We start from the raw sequence: 5,959 nt of genomic DNA, 5'->3' as shown, positions 1-5,959 counted from the left end.
TGAAGCCGCAGTCTTTCCTTTTCCTTTATATCAATCTGTAAAATTGGATAGCAGAAATCCACTATGTGATCATCTCCAGTCTTTGTACATTCTCTCAAATTCAGTCTGCATAATAGTCTGTAGCAGTTATGACGCTTTTATGGTTAAAAGCAAGGCTGTTCAGTCTGAAGCCTGGTTCTGCTGAGTGCAGTTATTTAAATTCCGGTCTCGTTTTTCGGTTTAATGTAAAAGCAGAGGGAGTGACACGAGCGTTTTCTGTCCTTCACCACAGCTGGGAGAATAGGCATTGTCAGCTGCAGCACACTGCCAATCTGGAAACCTGCCATTATGGTGAGAAAAACTTTGTGGTTTGTCTAACCTTGCTGTTTCTTAGGGGCAGGTGGACTTGCGGCCAAAACACTGGCTTGGCGAATAGCGAATGTTAGATCTCTGTGAGCCATTTTAAAGGCTCTGTTTTAAAACATTGCTTATTCAAGCAAGTTATGTAAATAATTAACAAAAAAAGGGATGGGTGGATGAGGGCATGGGCAGGTCAGTAGACTCTATTTTGCTTTCTTGACAGGCAGTAAAAGCACAGTGGGACACAGAAAGGCAGTCTGTCTCTAATTCTGTGTTCCTCTTTGGAGCCTCCTGTCTTCCTCCTGTCTCAGGGAGATTGCTGCTTGCCTACTCAAGCAAGCTGCTTTTTTGAGATGATCTAAATTGGTCTCTCAGAAGCAATATTCTGAGCCTGGCCAGAGTAAAGTGCTACTGCCTTGTGCCTCTCAAATGCACTTCTGTTTCTGCTCCCATTTGAGGAGTATGAGAGGTACTAAGGTCATCCAATATTGCAAGTCATCCTGTTTCCTCTGAACTGTGGAGGAGACTTATGACCAATTGTTATTGAAGGAAGGCAACCAAAGAGGTAATGACAGCCTCATATGAAAAATATCCACCTTTCAAGTGGGTAAATGTCTCTTTGGGAAGGAAATGTTAACTTAAACTGTTGTTCATTGCAATTGTGAGACCACAGAGTGGAATTCATAACATTTGTGGTTTTTTTTTAGCTGCAAAATATACCATGAGAGTGGTATTTTTTATTATTATAAAAAAATGTGATTTATGATTATTATATAATCAAAAAAGACTGATTATCTATCTTCAACTTGCCTACATGAGGATGCCAGAAAAGGTGAATTGCAGTGGTTAAAAAAAAAAAACAAAAAACCCTTGCCTAGTTTTTGGGACAATGGAATCTCTATCCTTGCACTTCATCTCTGTAAATAACAGGGATGCCACACTTTATTATTGACCTAATGTGCTCATAGTAGGTCTAAGAATGAAGGTATGACAGCCATATTTTGTAGGTTAGGCTTTCCACATCTCTTGTGGTTAAAAAAAGAGAAATTCTGAATTATTATCTTGATCCATTCTTCTGGCAAGAAATAAATTGTTATGTCTGTCAATTATTAATAATTGATGACACAAGTGCATATTTACTGGGAAATTCCCACCTCATCCATTATCTAAAAGACACAAAAATATCCCCAAATAAGAGTTAAATAATGTAGGTCTGGGGAAATTCTGGTTCTTTGTCATAGAAATAGGAAAGCCAAGTGCAGAGACATGGGTTTAGCAGTCCTTTTAAGGAGATATACTCAACTAACCTCATTTAAGGCACCTTTTCTAATGAGTTGGATTGGAGGATGAATTCTGCGAGAAGTATCATACTCAAACTGAACAATAACAATGAGCGTTAACAAAAAGGTTGTAGTGGAGGCAGAACTGGAAGAACACTTGACAATCACTGGTCTCACATATAAAGAATGACATTATTGATTGAATAGCTCTGTTTGAACTGGAGAAACAGGAAGAGTATCTGGACTTTTGTGGATTTATCAATTTTCCTCCTATAATCCTTAAAACTCAGCTGAAAATATTTTTTTTTTTCCCAGTTATTCTTCCAGTGGGAGAAGAAAAGCCATATATGGAAGCTTGAAGAACTTTTCAACTCTATGAGCAAATACACACATTTTCATTCTCTCTACACTTTGCTATGTCTATTTATTGAAGGAGGTTTTCTGATTTTCCTCTATTTTCCAGTTCTCTTTCCCAACCATCTTTTCCTTAACCGTGCAGCTGAACTATATCAAAACACACACTTCAATGTCTATCAATTAATCTGAAACCTTATTTATCATAGGATAAATTTTGCCTTGTTTAGTAATTGTTTTTTTCTTCTTTCCCCCATGCTAGTACCTGGAATCAATAAGGAGACCTTGAATCACTGAATTAGTTTCTTGATAGTTCCTCCATAAATCTATTTCTCTTCCCACAACAACCCAAAGCTGGAGTTATGAAGTACTTCAACTGAAGATATTTTTCTGGTCATAGGAAAACAGAAAATACACTGAGAACTGAATAAATTATTTGCTGTGAAAGGAGTTTTCTTCTCAGTGTAGTGGCAGTCAGATATCTGAAACATTGAAGATTCAAATAACTTAAAACATTTTGGATTTATATATTTTCATGTAGAACTCTGCAGAAGAAGCTGAGGTACTTTCCCCACATCATATGGAAAACATAAGTTTACAGAACAATACATCTGTCAGCATTCTGAATTTAGCATCTATACTAAAACCCATAAAACCAAGCTGTTTATAAGGATACAGAGCTAAAAAAATTAGTGGCTTCCAAGGGCTTGAAAAAGGATATGTACATAATAAAGAATAAAACAAAAATTAAATTACTAGTAATGATTCCCATTGAGATCATACACATTCCAGATCACAAAAATCAGTTTCCAACTGTGATTTCATGAAAAATCAAAGAAAAAGGAAAATGGATTGCACCTTAGCACCAGGCACACTGGGGGTGCCAGCTTAGGGCAACTAATACAAAAAGCAAGGAAAAAGAATATAGAAAATGGGTGTTTTCACATGTGAGCCACATCATTAACAGATTGTGGAAAATCACATAGTCCAAATCTGCTTAATCTCTTAGTAGCCAAAACATGAAGAAATTAAATGCTGACGAAATACAGCAAGAGTCTGTGGAGAGAGATGTTTTCATTCTTTATTCCCATAATATTTTAGAGGAAGAAAAGAGCAAAAGATATGTAAATATATATCTATATTTGTTAACTATGATTTAATATTTCTGTTGTAATATTTAACATTGAGAAATAACATGTGTCTAAACTGAATACAGTAAATTAATCAGAAAGCAAAGAGGTAAGGAATACATAAAATCCAGGCTCAGCATAATGGATAGTCCAGGGCCAAAAAGAGGATGGTATAAGCTTCTTAAAATTCCTGGATTACACAACAAACTCTTTTTTTTTTTTTCTCCTTTAAAAAATTGCTGATTCACAAAAGCAAGAGCATATTAAATCTCTTCTATAGTTTAAAATTATCTTATGTGCTATTTGACAATTTCAACTAACTCTTGCAACCTCTTTTTAAACCATCCTGACTGAAACAGATGGATGTGTAATTCAAATAATGAGCTAGATCCTCTCCCTGTAGCAGTCAATTATACAGGGGTTTTTTTTCAGTGTAGTATTCAAGAGACTAAGATCTTTCTCTATATATAGACCACCTAAAATGACCTTGCTTGTGCAGTGTCAGAGCCAAAATGGAACAGTAGGATATGTATCTTGCTGCATTTTTGAAAGCACAAACTGATAGCTTAAGAACTATTGTATCTAACAACATTTGCACTTAAATTTTTCCCAGTACTTATCACACTGATCTTTTAATGTGATACTTTCTTGTGGTAAACTGCCCAGAGACATCTGATGTCTGAGCATGAATGCCATGCAAAGAATCTGAGTAGCATTGTATTTTGCTGAGAATATTATGACAGTAAGGGAATGCAAGCTCATTTCATTAACAATAAATGACAATCTCTAAATGGTGAGAACTCATGGCAAAGATTTAATTTGCATCTAGCACTGAATATAGAATCATCTAAGGACCTGTCAAGTGGTGTGCATACAGAGCTCATCAAAAGTATTACATAGGAATTTATGTTCCTCTGTGTTTGTCAACATGCACTTTGGACCAGGTTATAGTGTAAGAACCTTTACTTGTAAAAGCATTTGACTGAGTGTTGTGGAAATTTCCCTGGGTCCATAAGGTATCAATGACAAAACTGTAGGATTTGAATACCTTGTTAACAAGGGAAGCAAACTTGCTAAGATTGAGTAGGGGCCTCAGTGCTGTTCATACATATTAGACTCACCAGAACTCATCAAGGAAAAAGATATACTGTTTGCTTTTGGCTTGAAAAGCTCTGTTGAGAGTGCAATTTATGTAGCTTGTGGGGTAAAACTTAAAAAAGACTCATAAAGCTGTACAATGGGCTGGATCTACTCATGAAACAGCTTGTCTGCAGCTCAAAAGAAAATTACTTGCCCATTGCAGAGCAGCTCAAAGAGTGAGGATAGCCATTTCTGTTCTGCTTTATATGACCTCTTGGTATGTAAATATAAACATTAATTGTGTGTGGCTGTGGATTTCCACATCAAAATGGTGTGGAACTGAAGAATGAGAGAGAGACGAAACCTGGATCTGCAGTTAAAAACAGCCTTAGAGTGCTCCTCTTGCAAAGAAATGGGATTTAATATGCTATAAATCATAATCTGTTGAGTTTACATCTTTTATTCTCTTCATAAAGAGACATGGAAAGTCTCTAGAATTCCTGTGCTGCATGATATCCATGAAATAACTTGTTTGTATAACTTGCAATTTTGAAATAGTTTGCTGCGTATGAAGTATTTATATGTATTGTGTTGACTAAACAAAGATACTTTTATGCTCTGACTTATCACATAAATACAATTAACAATTGCCTGTTTTCAGTTATATACAACATCTATGCTAAGGGTCTGTATTTCTTATATGCTGATTGGTGACACTTTCAGGTTTTTTTCACTTTGGATGCAGTATAGCTGCTTCCACAGTCAACGATAGGAAATTTGATGTTGTGCCACCCTCCTTTTGCAGATTGATGTATGCTGCCTTATGGTACGGTCGCTTGCCTAACAATAAATTTTTCCTTAGCAGCATGTAAAGCAAGAGTTTCATTGTTATATCTGCTCATGCTCATTTGTACAAAGTGGTGCAACTGAGGTCTGCTGGGAACTGACCTATCTAAATGCTAGCTAAAACAGATTTCTTGTATGTTCACCGTTACACTGAACTATCCATCTTGGTAGTCTAGGCAGTAAGACTCCAATGGTTAACTTGCTGTTGCCAAAAAAATGACCAGTATAAGCAGATAATTAAATCCATTTAGAAAACACATGATTTGGGCCTTTGTTATCATATTAGCCTATGTTTTTGAAAATTCAAAATAAAAATCCTTCAGTGATATTTTGTTTTTTCTTTTTTCTTGACTTCTGGGCTTGTCAGAAGAAGAAATAATGACAGCGCCCCATGTCCAAAATTGCCTTCGTTTGTGAAAAGAGCCAAGTCATCCCTTTTAGAGCTTAAAGCATTGTCACAAGGTAAAAGGAAGTTCTGTTACTGAGTTCAGTGAGGTCAGTCATAAAACACAGGTTACTGCTTTCTGTTTATTATTCACTGTTTATTACCTGAGCATTTTTCTGGAATTTGCTGGAACCGGGGTGAAGTCTTTGGAACAGATTTGGTGCTTTACAGTCATCATATCCTTGACTGACCCCTTCTGTTTGCAGTGCTTGAATTTCCTTTACAAAGCAATTGACTCTCAAATTCTGCCCTCCATCTGGTTTTATAGCTGCAACTGTATCTCAGGCATCCCTTAAGAAACTGCAGATTTTGGTTTTTTCGTGTTCTTCCTCTCCATCATAACTAAGAATCCCATACTTGCAGAAGAGTATGCTACCAACACCTCTTTGCCTTCCATCTTATTGTACTGTTCTCAGTTCTAAGTTACCTCAGCTATATTCTTGATATAAAACAAAGTACTATAAACAGGTGAAAATCTTCTGTTT

This window comes from Strigops habroptila, chromosome 4 (assembly GCF_004027225.2).
Source record: "Strigops habroptila isolate Jane chromosome 4, bStrHab1.2.pri, whole genome shotgun sequence".
In the NCBI taxonomy this organism is placed as follows: Eukaryota; Metazoa; Chordata; class Aves; order Psittaciformes; family Psittacidae; genus Strigops; species Strigops habroptila.
Note: the sequence above shows the minus strand (reverse complement) of the source record.